General features: G+C 46.0%; 1 pseudogene; it reads right to left on the bottom strand.

Moving 5' to 3' along the window:
- LOC105532219 overlaps positions 1 to 14323 on the bottom strand; it is a 26082-nt pseudogene extending 11759 nt beyond the window's left edge.
- Positions 14324 to 14803: the final 480 nt, after the last annotated feature.

Raw genomic sequence — 14803 nt, 5'->3', positions numbered from 1 at the left:
TTAGCCAGGATGGTCTCGATCTCCTGACCTCGTGATCCACCCGCCTCGGCCTCCCAAAGTGCTGGGATTACAGGCTTGAGCCACCGCTCCCGGCCTTAATACTCTTAATATATCTGCCAAAGCATCCTCCAGAAAACTTGCACGTGCTCACCAGCATATAATAGTGCTGTTACAATTATTACTCTCCTTGTCAATTTAAAAGGGGAAAAAATGAGACCGTGTTTACTTCTTACATATATTTTAATAATTTCCCAGGGCACCTCACCAGCTTTCCATCGGTTCAGTTCAGTGGATTGCACTCAACCACGATTTCTTGGATTGTTCCGTTGTGTCTTGTACAACGGTGTTCTCTCCTCTTGCATTTCACACAAAGGGCCCTCACTCTGAGAGTACATCTTCCTCATTGTCTTAGTCCTCCGAAATGGAGATCGGTGTGCAGGAGGTTTACTGGGGAGTGCTCTGGGGATCAACAGCTAGTGGGGACAGGGAGAGCATGAATGGGCAGAGGGAGAAGTTGAACTGCTGTGCGGTTGCAACAAAGACCTTGGTGGATCCCACAGGGAGCTCCGCAGCTCAGATGATCCTTCAGAGTGGCTCCAAATCAGGCAAGGGGGCTGGGCCTTTTATCCAGCATCAACCAGTCATGGGATGCAGGCTGCCATTGGGGAAGTAGTGTAAATGTGGGTGAACCAGCTTATTTCAGTCAAGGGCAATTCCTAGGGAGAGAGGTATGAACTGTCAATAGCCAATGAGGTCCTAAAGTTGGTATCTGGGCTGCACATCATGGCATCCACTAGAGCCCACCCTTGTACCTGCTCTGTATAGTAACACGACTGCATTTCAGAACAGCACTTACAGGATCCTGGTTGGCCTCTTTTCCTAAGGAAACTTATAAGAGGCAGGCTAATAGGATGAACTACAGCTGATGCGCTGGAGCTGAACTTGAGCCTACAACTGATACTGATCATGATTCCCTCCTCTACCACCCATTCCCAGATTCCCCTCTTAGCTAGCACCTTTTCTAGTCTAAGTGGCTTACCTGGTGGAGTGACACAGACTTTCATTCCTGAGGGACCTGTCTTTGGTCACCATACTTTTTCAGGCCATGGCTGGTATACTTATCCGTTTACTGTCAAAACTGGTTAGTGGTTGTATGAGAAGTGCTGGATTATCTGGGTGTCAAACTTTTACCCTGCTCCCACTATATAATAGACACCTGACCTCTTCTTGCTGCTCAGGTCAGTTAAACCCGCTAATATTATGACTCTTTGGCTTGCCGGCAGGCATGTGGAGCCTGAAATGGCAGAGCAGCAGCCACAGTTTAAAGTTTCAAGGAACTCTTCTTGTGTCTCCTGGTGCAAGTGTTAGACCTGTGGGATGTCTAGGATGTCTAGGATGTCTAGAACCACAGAGTCTCCAGCTGTGGGGAAGGAAGCACCAATTTCCCAAGTGGATCACCAGAAGAGATGGTGTGCAGGGCCACTCCTTCCACCTCCTGTATCCTGGACCCTTGTATTCTATCTTATGGGGACTATGCATCTTTTTGTTCGAGATGGAGCTTCACTCTCGTCACCCAGGCTGGAGTGCAATGTGCGATCTTGGCTTACTGCAACCTGCACCTCCTGCGTTCGAGCGATTCTCCTGTCTCAGTCTCCTGAGAAGCTGGGATTACAGGTGTGTGCTACCATACCCACCTGCTTTTTTTTTTTTTTTTTTTGAGACGGAGTCTCCCTCTGTTGCCAGGCTGGAGTGCAGTGGTGCAATCTCAGCTCACTGCAACCTCCGTCTCCCAGGTTCAAGTGATTCCCCTGCCTTGACCTCCACACCCACCACCTGGCTTATTTTTTATTTTTATTTTTTGTATTTTAGTAGAGACGGGGTTTCACCATGTTGGCCAGGCTGGTCTCAAACTCCTGACCTCAGGTGATCTGCCCGCCTCGGCCTCCCAAAGTGCTGGGATTACAGGCGTCAGCCACTGTGCCTGGCTGGACTATGCATTTTAACAGTTGCTGAGTTAAGGCATAGAGCATATTTGGAGGTGGTGCCCCTGCCTTGTACAATAACATCTCCAAGCTGGCGCCTTGGTTGAGCTTCCAAAAGGCCCTTCTATCACCCTATAAGTCATGAAGCTTCTGGGCAGTTCAGTGAGTAATAGGATCAGTGTCAGGAACTCACTGGAGCTGGGAGAGTGAGCTGTCAGAGTAGCTGATTAAAGCAATAAGCCAAAAATGAAAGAGCAAAGCCTTTAATCACTCATTGCGATGGTAAAAGTGAGTTTAAAGCTGGAGAAAGCACCGACTCCTGCTTCATTTCCCTTATGAAACGATGCAGTGGGTGAGGCTCGGGGGATCAGCACAGACATGGCAGTCTCTTGGGCAAAATGCTCCAGCAGTTTTATGGACCCTGAAGTGGAGAGGGTTTGGGGGTAGAAAAGCCCTGGGTACTTAGTCAGATTGGGGAAAAAGTGTCTTCAAAGTTCTTCCTCCTCCCCCTATAAGGAGACCTCAGCAGAGGAGGTCAAGGAGGAGCTCTGCCCAAGGTCTCAGATGGTGACCCAGAGACAAAGGCACCAGGCTAGGAATATGAACGCATGAAGAGAATGGCTGGCCAGGGGAGCCTGAGTCCTTGACTGCAACTTCCTTTAGAAACCAGGATGCACTGGCTGTGCATCATGAATGGCGCGGAAAGGGAAGCTTTCCCTGTGAGGCCTGCCAGGTAGTCTTTGTAATTGTTTATGGTCAGGCCTGAAAAATCACAGATAGGTGTTTAACCAAGGGCCAGACTCCTCAACCCGTAGATCCCATGGTATTGTGCCTATTGCTTTGCTGTAAGGTGGGACTCTGAGTCTGAGCTGTGGGGGATTCCATGTTGGTGCATCAAACTTTGTAAACACCAGGACACTGCTACTAGATGAGACCTCAAAGGCAGAAAATGAAAACCCATACAGTTGGGGTGATCAGATCCAACACCAGGCCATGGGGGCTACGAAGTCTGGCAGAGTCACAGGAATGAGAAGAGACAAGTTAATAGAGAAAGTGGGACCGGGGGGGGCCAACGCTAGTATGGAGGCTGTGAAGGCCCCAGGCTCTGGGAGCCCATGCTGTATTTATTGGTGATCAAACAAAGAAACAGGTGGTGAGGATGTGGGTGTTAAAAGGAAGCGGTGTATCAAGCGAATAAGCTACAGCTGTGACAGTTTAGCATTTTCTTTGCAACATATGGCTACTTGAGAAAATGGGAGTGCTAGAAGCAAGGAACCAGCAAATCTAGACACATTCCGGAGGCCAGGAGGGGTTTTAGACCCTGGACTCCAGTCATGTTCCAAGCCCTGCCTCAGTTTCTCTCCCAACACTCAGCTTTTCTCCTAACACATACCTAGAACATGTGCTGAGTCCAGTAAAGGTAAATTGCTGCTGGAGGTTGGAAGGGTCCAATGTTATCAATTTGCTAAGAAGTGAGAGGTTGGTTTCCTCCAGGGATGGTGCCACACTGAGGGATTGACATTGAGTTCTGTTGCTGTCAGATAATGAGAGGTGAAGCCAGCTGGACTTCCTGGGTCGAGTGGGGACTTGAAGAACTTTTCTGTCTAGCTAGAGGATTGTAAACATGCCAATCAGCGCTCTGTGTCTAGCTAAAGGATTGTAAACGCACCAATCAGCACTCTGTAAAAACACACCAATCAGCACTCTGTGTCTAGTTAAAGGATTGTAAATGCACAAATCAGCACTCTGTAAAATGGACCAATCAGTGCTCTGTAAAATGGACCAATCAGCAGGACGTGGGCAGGGCCAAATAAAGGAATAAAAGCTGGCCACCGGAGCCAGCAGCAACCCACTTGGATCCCCTTCCATGCTGTGGAAGCTTTGTTCTTTCTCTCTTCACAATAATCTTGCTGCTCCTCACTCTTTGGGTCCATGTCACCTTTAAGAGCTGTAACACTCACCATAAAGGTCCACAGTTTCATTCTTGAAGTCAGCAAGACCAAGAACCCACCAGAAGGAATAAATTCCAGACACAATAGGATACTTGGCAGTAAAAGAAACTAGATCAATCTCAGTGAGTGGGAACTCACGTTGGGCCCATAGCCTCCGTCCCTGCCACCTGCCTACTTTCATGAGACTGTTGTACTTGACTTGCAATGACTGATGACAGAAGCAGGTTGACATTGAATGGTCAAGTCATTCTGTCCACCAGAATTCCATGGTGGATACTCTCTGGTGAGTGTTAACACATGATACTAAGATCTTTACGTTTTGTTCCTGCTTCTGTAGTTCCACCCATGTGATTTTTGGGCAAGCCTCCTTTCCCCTAACTTCCAATCTTTCTCTTTCCAGGTCCCTGACTAATCAGCCTAGCCATTCACTAATGTCCACAAATGTATGTGTGTTCTTCTTACCTTGGGCCACTTCCCTTTCCATACAAAATACATAACCAGAGGCACCGCCCACTGGAAAGATTTTAAGTCTTTCAAGGCCACCCTTAAGTGGTTGTAGTATAATAGTAGCAGCCTCTTACCAAGTCAGCCCAACCATGAAACAAACATTGCCCTTTCCATCCTCTGCCAGCTGGTCTCAAGGGGGATTCCTTTGTCCCCTCTTCCTCCAACTCCAAACATGACCGTAAGTTTGAGCTGAGGAAGAGAACAGACCCAAAGTGGTGGTGACATGAAACTCGGGGAGTCCTGATTATTACCCAGCTTACTTGGGTCCTTCTACTTGTGCCCAATCCCAAGTGTCCAACTACTATATACACACAAACACACACATATATATGTGTGTGTGTGTGTGTGTGTGTGTGTGTGAGAGTCTTGCTCTGTCACCCAGGCTGGAGTGCGGTGGTGAGATCTCTGCTCACTGTAACATCCGCTTCCCAGGTTCAAGTGATTCTCATGCCTCAGCTTCCGGAGTAGCTGGGACTGCAGGCGTGTGCCACCATGCCCAGCCAATTTTTTTGTATTTTTAGTAGAAACGGGGTTTCACCATGTTGGCCACGCTGGTCTTGAACTCCTGACTTTTAAGTGATCTGTCCACCTCGGCCTCCCAAATCGCTGGGGATTACAGGCGTGAGCTACTGTGCCCGGCTGGCAACTACTATCTTATGATGCTTTTAGCCCTTGTAACTTGGCGACTCTGAAAGAATCCAGCACACAATGGGAAGATCTGGCTGCACAGTCACTTGATGTCCTACAATTAGGTGCTCTATCTCCACCAGGTCCCTGTAGCCAGCCAGGGTCTCTTTTCTGAATGGTGTATAGTTCTCTGCTGCAGATGGCATAGTCTTACTCCAGAACCTAGGAGTCTATGTTGTGATTCTCTTACTGGGGCTTCCTATAAACTCCACATGGCATCATTTCCTACTACAGATACCTTTAGTAGCATAGGATCTGCTGCTTGAACCATAGCCTGGAACTGCTTTAGAGCCCTCTCCTGTGCTAGGCACAGCTCAAAACTGACAGCATTCCATGTAGATGGGTCAGAGCAGTGTTGTTTGAAGGTTCTGTTCGATAGTTATTTAGTTATTAGTTCCATGTATTCTGGACTTGGGAAGTGCAAAAAACCAAGAAATTATTATTATTATAACACTTTTTGAATGTCTTACAAAAAGTGAGGCACTGTAAAATTGTTATTTATTGAACAAATCTCTCTTCAGTCATGATATGGCTTCGGTATTTGTCCCCTCCAAATCTCATGTTGAGACGTAATTCCTAGTGTGGGAGGTGGGGCTGGGTGGAAGGTGTTTGGCTCATGGAGGCAGATCCCTCATGAATGGCTTAGCACCATCGCCTTGGTGATGAGTGAGTTCTCGCCCTGAGTTCATGTAAGATCTGGTTAAGTGTGTGGCATCTCTGCCCTCTCTCTTCCTCCCATGTGACGTGCCTGCTTCCCCTTTGCCTTCCACCGTGATTGTCAGTTTCCTGAGGCCCTCACCAGAAGCAGATGCTGGCACCATATTTCCTTACAGCATGCATTAGAACCATGAACCAATTAGTTCTCTTTCTTTATAAATCACCCAGTCTCGGGTATTCCTTTATAGTAACAGAAAAATGACCTGATACAATTCACAAAAATCAAACCAGTGGAGTGCATTCTACAGCTATCACTGTAGAAACTGTAGACTTTTAAAGGCAAAGGCAAGGAATTCCAGTAAACAAATCTTCCTTTGGGATGCTCTTTTATGATAGGTTTCTTCAAAAACATCCAAGAAATGTTTTACTTTCCTATCACCTTAAAATAAAAATAAAAAAAAAAAACACTCCAGAAATTTAGCATCTCAAATGATAAATCTACATAGGCATTTTCAAAAGCCATTTTGTATATGTGTTTAGCCCCACCATGTTTGCTCGCCTCATTGAATATTCTGGTGACAATGCTAAGAACACAAAGGAATTTCAGAATTAGCATTTTAATGCTTCTCATAAGTAAAAAAGTCAATTGAGGCTCATTCTGAAGGGAATGTTAAGTTTGCTATGTGGAGGCTGTGGCCGATAACCAGTCAGCAGCACTAAAGCTGAGTGTGGATGTCAGCTGTTTTCTTGCAAAGTGGAAATGTTAGCTCTCCCAAATTGGACCCAGCGACAGTCCAGATGTGGGAGTCTGTTATGAAAGAAAGCAGGTTCTGAGTTGCTCTAAGAAAGAAGACTACAGCTAATCTTATTTAATTTCAGAAACTTGTCTCTGATCAGCAGTTTCTTTTTCTTTTTCTTTTTTTAAGAGACAAGGTCTTGCTCTGTTGCCCCAGCTGGAGTCAGCTTACTGCTGCCTTGAACTCCTGGGATCAAGCAATCCTCCTGCCTCAGTCTCCTGAGTAGCTGGGACTACAGGCACATGCCACCATACCCAGCTAATTTTTGTAATTTTTGGTAGATAGAGGGTCTTGCTATGTTGCCCAGGTTAGTCTTGAGCTCCTGACCTCAAGCGATCCTCCCACTTCGGCCTCTCAAAGTGTTAGGATTATAGGCGTGAGCCACCACGCCTGGCTAGCAATTTTTAAATAGGAATTGCTGCATGATCTGCTCTTCTTTGTTAGAACAGATTTATAAGAACACTCATTCAAAGATATATCTGACCGAATATGTTAAAAAGTAGAATAGTTGACTGGAGGCTGAGGTGGGCAGATCACCTGAGGTTGGGAGTTCAAGACGAGCCTGACCAACATGGAGAAACTATGTTTCTACTAAAAATACAAAATTAGCCGGGCATGGTGGCATATGCCTGTAATCCCAACTACTTGGGAGGCTGAGGTAGGAGAATCATTTGAACCCGGGAGGTGGAGGTTGCAGTGAGCCGAGATCGCACCATTACACTCCAGCCTGGGCAAGAAGAGTGAAACTCCATCTCAAAAAACAAAAAAACAAAACAAAACAAAAGGTAGAGTAGTTAATTTGGAAATTTCTGTAATAGATTTGACTAAATTAGAAAAATGAATAACTATTTTGAAGCCCAAATAATCCATCAATATATACAATCTACTTACTTTTACAAACAGATGGGAAAAAGGAAATTGGTTAAAAATGTTACTGCTTATATCCTTTCAGACCTCCGAATGCATACACTATTTGGATATGTAAATATAAATTTCCCTGAGCAGTACGATATGTTATCTAGGTCAGAGTCCTGGTCAGAAACATATGGCACACTCAAACAAAATATGCTTGAAGAGTTATGTAAAGAAGTCGTAAAGATTTGGGAAGCTTTAAAAGAAATCAGAAAGGATTGGTGAAGTACCCTAGAGCCAGCAACCACAGGAAGCTACTACCACCTTTAGGTCTGAAGAAGCAGAGAGGGAGCAGCTAATGGGGTCTAAGAAGCAGCTGTACTTGTAGAGAGGAGGCTGTGACCTTCAGGAGAGGAAAGTAGCTATGGCTAGAATGCGGTCCAGCAAAGAAAGAAAATAAATATCCTGACCTTTTTCTTCTCCCTCCATTTGATCTGCTGTTGTTTTCCAATGACCAAACCCATTGGGGAAGGTGCTTGGTTGATGCAGTCCATAGAGGTTGGCCTCCCAGGTCACAAAGCAGAGTGGAAAAGGGCAGTAAGTGGACAAGGGAAGGGCAAACAGAGAATGTCTAGCTCACAGGAAGAGCTTTCAATGACAATGAACACACATATAGGTAGTCCTTGCTTTGGGTGGTTCTGATATACATTATTTTCAGTTACCACTGTTAAGTTAAATTACATCAGTCCCCCAACGTGGTTCAAATTTCAGTTATCATGGTATATTAATTGTGAGTAATTGCATAAAATACACTTCACTGTCACCTCTTCAGGTCAGAAATTACTCCATAAATAACAGATGTGTGTCATAATAAGTGATCAGTTATGTCATTTCTTTCAAAATCTATTGGTGATCAGTCACTATACATGTCATTCAGTTCATGCACAGACGGCAAAGTGTGTAGTTGTGTTGCCTCCATGTCTCCCACCGATGAATCCATGTGATATTTTTATTTTTATTTATTTTTATTTATTTATTTTTTGAGACGGATTCTCACTCTGTCACCCAGGCTGGAGGGCAGTGGTGCGGTCTCGGCTCACTGCAAGCTCCGCCTCCCAGGTTCACGTCATTCTCCTGCCTCAGCCTCCCGAGTAGCTGGGACTATAGGTGCCTGCCACTGCGCCCGGCTAATTTTTTGTATTTTTAGTAGAGATGGGGTTTCATCGTGGTCTAGATCTCCTGACCTCGTGATCCACCCGCCTCGGCCTCCCAAAGTGCTGGGATTACAGGCGTGAGCCTCCGCACCTGGCCAATATTTTTAAAAATAGATATTCAAAAGAGGGCATTAGCCAACAAAGATGACAGTGCAGCAAAGGAACAAAACATGTTAACTCCGGAAGTGAAATTTGCATCAAACATAAATGACATTGCAGTAAGAAATAGCTGACCATGGCAGTGTTGACACTGCCACCATTTGAGAAACTCCAGTTATATAGCATAAATGAGGAAAGAGGTTGTGATGGAAAGGATGAAGATTTCCTAGAGGAAGTGGAAATAGCAAAAAAACTTCACATTCAAATATTTTGAAGATATTTCACGGTTTTGAAAGCACAACAGATAAAATGTTGGAAGCTGATCTGAATTTAGGATGAAGTTTGACAATTTACCAAAGCATAGAAGAAACGGTCACCCCAAGCTGGGTGCAGCGGTGCACGCCTGTAGTTGCAGCTGTTCGGGAGGCGAGGGAGAAGGATTGGTTGAGCTCTGGAGTTCAAGACTAGCCTGAGCGACATAGGGAGACCCTGTCTCTTAAAAAAACGGTCATTCTATAGTGAAAGTTACACCACAAGAAGAAGTGAAGCATTGTTCAAACTACTCTTCATATTTTTTTTTTTACAAAGGCATAAACCATTTTAATTTTCAATGTTTCTAATGTTTTAAATTGTAATATACTAAATAAATATTAGCTTCACTATTTTTTCTTTTTTTTGAGATGGAGTGTTGCTCACCTAGGCTGTAGCGCAGTGGCATGATCTAGGCTTACTGCAAGCTCTGCCTCCCAGGTTCATGCCATTCTCCTGCCTCAGCCTCCCAAGTAGCTGGGACTACAGGCGCCCGCCACCAAGCCTGGCTAATTTTTTAGTATTTTTTTTAGTAGAGACATGGTTTCACTGTGTTAGCCAGGATGGTCTTGATCTCCTGACCTTGTGATCTGCCCACCTCGGCCTCCCAAAGTGCTGGGATTACAGGCGTGAGCCACCGTGCCCAGCCACTATTTCTTTGATTTCTCTATATTCTTATAACTAACAGTAAGGGAATTTTTAACATTTGACAAAAATTTTTAAAGATCATAGGACAATCATATTTTACCCTTTGAGTATTAACATTGCTTTGCATGGTCATTTTTAGGGTCCCACATAATTGTGCAAAATAAGGACTTCTCATATTGTGCTTTTCAATGGCTGATTAACATTCTACAATATGGATATAGCATTATTTAATCCTCTACTAATGGACATTCAGGTTGTTTGCATTTCTTTCTCTTGTATAAACAATGCTACAATAGATATCCTTAAATGCATCTCATTTTGTGCAGCTGTATTCTTAGGATACGTTCTTTTTTTTTTTTTTTTTTTTTTTTTTTTTAAGAGTTGGGGTCTCGCTCTGTCACTGAGGCACTGAGACTGGAATGCAGTGGTGCACTCGCAGCTCACTGCAGCCTTTAATTTTAACTCCTAGGCTCAAGTGATCCTCTGGCCTCAGTCCTCCATAGTAGCTGGGATCACAGGTGCCAGCCACCTCACCCAGCTAAGGCTAAATTCTGAGAGAGAGGCATTACTGGGTTAAAGGATATGTACATTCACATTTTGATACACACAGCCAAACTGCCTGCCTGAAAGGATGTATGTTTATACTCCACCAACAGCACCTCAAAGTTCCCAATTCCCCACCCTGTGGTGAACAATAAGGATATTTTATTTTCATTGCCAGTTTTTCACCTCACTGTTGTTTCAATTCATGATCACCAGGGAAGCTGAATATTTTTAAAAGAATAAGGTTTTAAAAAAGTATCTGAAAAGAGTTCCTAGCTGGGCGCAGTGGCTTACGCCTGTAATCCCAGCATTTTGGGAAGCTGAGGTGAGTGGATCATTTAAGGTTAGGAGTTTGAGGCCAGCCTAGCCAACATGGTGAAACCCTATCTCTATTAAAAATACAAAAATTAGTCGGGCGTGGTAGTGGGCACCTGTAATCCCAGCTACTCAGGAGGCTGAGGCAGGAGAATTGCTTGAACATGGGAGGCAGAGGTTGCAGTGAGCCAAGATCCTGTCACTGCATTCCAGCCTGGGCAACAGAGAGAGACTCCACATCAAAAAAAAAAAAAAAAAAAGTTCCTTCAATATTACTTACATTGAAAGCAGAGAATTTTCTTGCTCTAGGAACATGGTATCTTTATCCATGAGAAATAGTAGCAGCTACCAGTTTAATGTTCTGGGTAGAAATTATGAGTCTGGCAGCTCATTTTAATTAAGCTAATACATAATGATTTGAAGAAAGACTGTAGAGAAAAAGTGGTAAGATTTTGCAAAGTGCCTTAGGCAGACAGCTCATTTTAAAGAAAGGCCTATGGGTCATATTTTCATCTCTCAACTAAATATATTCACACACACTATCAAACACAAAGGTACATAATACACTGTCAGGTGTGAATGTAAAAATAAAACTTCTAGAATAAATACATTTTATCTTTGGTTTATTATTACCAGCTTTATCTCCGAACTCCCAAAACTAAGTCATCAGTTTGTAAGTACTATCAGGCACATGCCATATACTCATCATTATGCTATGAATATGGGACTACAAAAAGTTTAAAATGTGGTCAGGGCATGGTGGCTCACACCTGTAATTCCAGCACTTTGAGAGGCTGAGGCAGGTAGATTGCCTCAGCCTCTCAGGAGTTTGAGCTCAGGAGTTTGAGGCCAGCATGGGCAACATAGTGAGACCCCATCTCTACAAAAAAAAAAAAAAATTGTCTGGGTGTGTGCCTGTAGTCCTAGCTCCTTGGGAGCTGAGGTGGGAAGATCACTTGAGCCCAGGAGGTTGAGCTGCAGTGAGTTATTACTGCCACTGCCCTCCAGCCTGGGTGACAGAGCGAGACCCTGTCTGAAAAAGAAAAAAAAAAAAAGTTTAAAATGTGGTCCCTACCCGTAGCATTAACAATACCTGTTTAGTGAATATATTTTATATGTCAGGAGCTATAGAAGAGTCTTTGCTTATGGGTCTCATTTAATCCTCATACTCTTTCAAGGAAAGCATCGTTTACTCCACTCTACAGATGTGAATTCTGTGCTCAGAACTATACCTAGTGTCAGGTCAAAATCTGAACCTGAAGTTTTCTGATTCCATGCTGCTACACCAAATTGTTTAAAACCTAGTTAAAGAGGACAGGCATGGGGGCTCACGCCTATCATCCCAGCACTTTGGAAGGCCAAGGCCGGTGGATCACTCGAGGTCAGGAGTTCGAGACCAGCCTGGCCAACATGGTGAAACCCCACCTTACTAAAAATACAAAAATTAGCTGGGGGTGGTGGCGCACACCTGTAATCCCAGCTGCTCAGGTGGCTGAGGCGGGAGAATCGCTTGAACCCAGGAAGCAGAGGCTACAGTAAGCCAAGATGGTGCTACTGCATTCTAGCCTGAGCAACAGAGTGAGATGCTGTCTCAAAAAAACCCCCAAAAAACAAAACAAAATAAAACCTAGTTAAAGAGACAAAGTAACAGAAATTTTAGAGAAAAATTAGGTGTGAAACCATGTTTTTTTTTTTTTTAGAATACCAGTTCATATTTAATTACCACAAATCACAGGAGCACTGGACATGGCTTTAGTGAGTGGGCCTCATTCAGTTCAGGCAGCTAAAGGGAGGGGGTGTCCTCTTATTCCTCTCCCTAGAGCTAAATATGCATCTGGGAAAAAGCAGGCTCTGGAGCACAGAGGTTTTGGGTTTTTTGTTTTTGTTTTGTTTTGTTTCGTTTTGTTTTTGAGATGGAGTCTTGCTTTTGTTGCCCAGGCTGGAGTGCGATGGCAGGATCTCGGCTCACTGCAACCTCTGCCTCCCAGGTTCAAGTGATTCTCTTGTCTCAGCCTTCTGAGTAGCTGGGATTACAGGCACCCGCCACCATGCCTGGCTAATTTTTGTATTTTTAGAGATGGGGTTGCGCCTGTTGGCCAGGCTGGTCTCGAACTCTTGACCTTGTGATCCTTCCACCTCAGCCTCGCAAAGTGCTGGGATTACAGGCATGAGCTACTGTGCCCAGCCACATAGAGGTATTTTTTGGAGTAAAAAGAACTGAACTCCCAAAACTGGGTAAAACTGCAAAAAGAAAAATGCCTGTGCCCAGGCACTAGCTACAAGGCTGCACTGGATAAGGAAAGCTTGGGTCCTGTAAGTTTCAGGACAGGAACCGCTCCTTGGTCAAGTTTTCCCTGGCACCTGGCACATAGGAACGTGCTTGAGGAGCAAGTGTTCAATGAACCTGAGAGCGCTCAGGATGATTTCCAGATAATTGGGTTCAGGAGTCTACTGGGAGGAGCTTAAACCTAGAAGTTCCCTTTTTAGAAGTCTCAATATGGCTCCCTAGTTTAGAGAAGACAGACGATGTGGGAAGGAGGCCTGAGGAGAGGACGCAGGCTGGCAGAAGGGAGCAGGGCGCATGCGAGCCCAGACCCTGACACCCTTCCAAGGGCAGTGACTAGGTGGCCACCACACAGCACTGGCCTGCTGCGGAGTTCAAAACTAGAAGGGGTTATATGAAAGTGTTCCCAGAACATGGAGCTGCCCTGGGCTAAGTCCAGTCACCTGTCAGCCTTGGTGGTTCCCATCCCCACAGCACCCCAGCACCACTTGCCTGAGGAACCGGCTCTGTGCTACACAGGCCCAGGCCTGAGGGCCCACCTAGAAGCACTCAGCTGCCAACGTGGGAAGGATTGAGTGCCTCCAGCCCCAGCCGAGCCCCACGTGGTGACATTCCAGCGAGGCAAGGGCATCGGCACCTCACGCCCGTGTTTACAGGCCCCTCACCTGAGCCACTGCACCTTCTCTTTGATGAAGTGCTCACCCAGCAGCGGGTCAGCTCCAGGTACAAGCTGTGCTGAAGAGGCGGGTAGTCCAAATACAGGCGGGGGTGTCTTCTTGGGAGCGGCCTTCTCCATCTGGGTGCCCTCGGGCCACTCATTGAAGGAGGTGATGGAGCTGCTCTTGGGCCTCCCCCTTCTCGGGGCCGCCTGCAGGGCCCTGTCATAGTCTTTGCCATTGACCCTGTTCTCCGTATTGTGGTCATTCCAGGCCTGGTTGCTAGTGTCTGTCAATGCAGCCAGGCCCCACGCTGGGAATGGATATGAGGTTGTTGGCATCACAAAAGTTCTTCACAGCTTTCCAGTTCTGATGGGAGGAGCCTCAGGAGAAACTGCTGGAGACAAAATAGGTGGACATGCTGTCAAATCCCGCAGCCGGGACATGTGGGTGTGGCCCTCTTCCACCAGCAGTGCTATGAAGACCCCATAGTGGGGCCTGTTTGGTGTCAGGAGGTGGGTCCAGGCCTCAAGGGATGTCAGGTATGAGCCATAGATATAAAAGAGTGGGGTGCTCTTGCCCACGCTGTTCTTCCAGGGATAAAATGCACCATGGGAGTCATCCATGTCAATGATATACTTGATGTTGTCACATACAGTGATGTCATCCTGGCCTCGTGGGGTTGGATGTGGATGTGGGGTTGGATGTGGATCCGGTCACCTGGATCTGCACTGATGGGTGGTGTCCAGAAGGGCAGGCACCAGGTCATCTGAGGGTTCCCTGTGACCATCAGCCATGCCGGGTGGATACCAGGAAGGGACCAGGACACTAGGGTCCCAGTAGCCATAGGGCCCCAGCTCCATGTAGAAGCTGGAGCCCAAGTCGTCTAGGGGGCTGTGGCGGCTGTGGGGGTAGCTGGCCGAGATCTTGGGGTCCCAGTGAATGTAGTGGCCCCCACATTGAGGGCTGTGGTACCACGATATGGTAGAAGGTGTGCAGGTCCAAGTGGACGCGCAGACTCTGCCTGGGGACCCCTCCAGGCGTCGCTCCAAGGGTGCCAGCTCCAGGCCTGGCCTCCCGCCCGCCTCCCACAGCGCCAAAACCATGTGGTTTTGATAGTAAGATGGTCACGTTTTTCATTGGTTGAATAACCTGCAATACAGTGAATGGACAGGTGAGTATTTGGAAGATCCTGAGCAGCTTTTGGAGCAGAAGACTCATTTCTGTAAGTGTTGGGAGACAGAAGTAGGCCTGGGGAAACGAGGGTTGAAGGTTTGTCCGGTCTGATGAGATAAAAGGAC

This window comes from Mandrillus leucophaeus, unplaced genomic scaffold (assembly GCF_000951045.1).
Source record: "Mandrillus leucophaeus isolate KB7577 unplaced genomic scaffold, Mleu.le_1.0 Scaffold94, whole genome shotgun sequence".
Taxonomy (NCBI): Eukaryota; Metazoa; Chordata; class Mammalia; order Primates; family Cercopithecidae; genus Mandrillus; species Mandrillus leucophaeus.
This window is presented reverse-complemented; position numbering and strand designations above follow the sequence as displayed.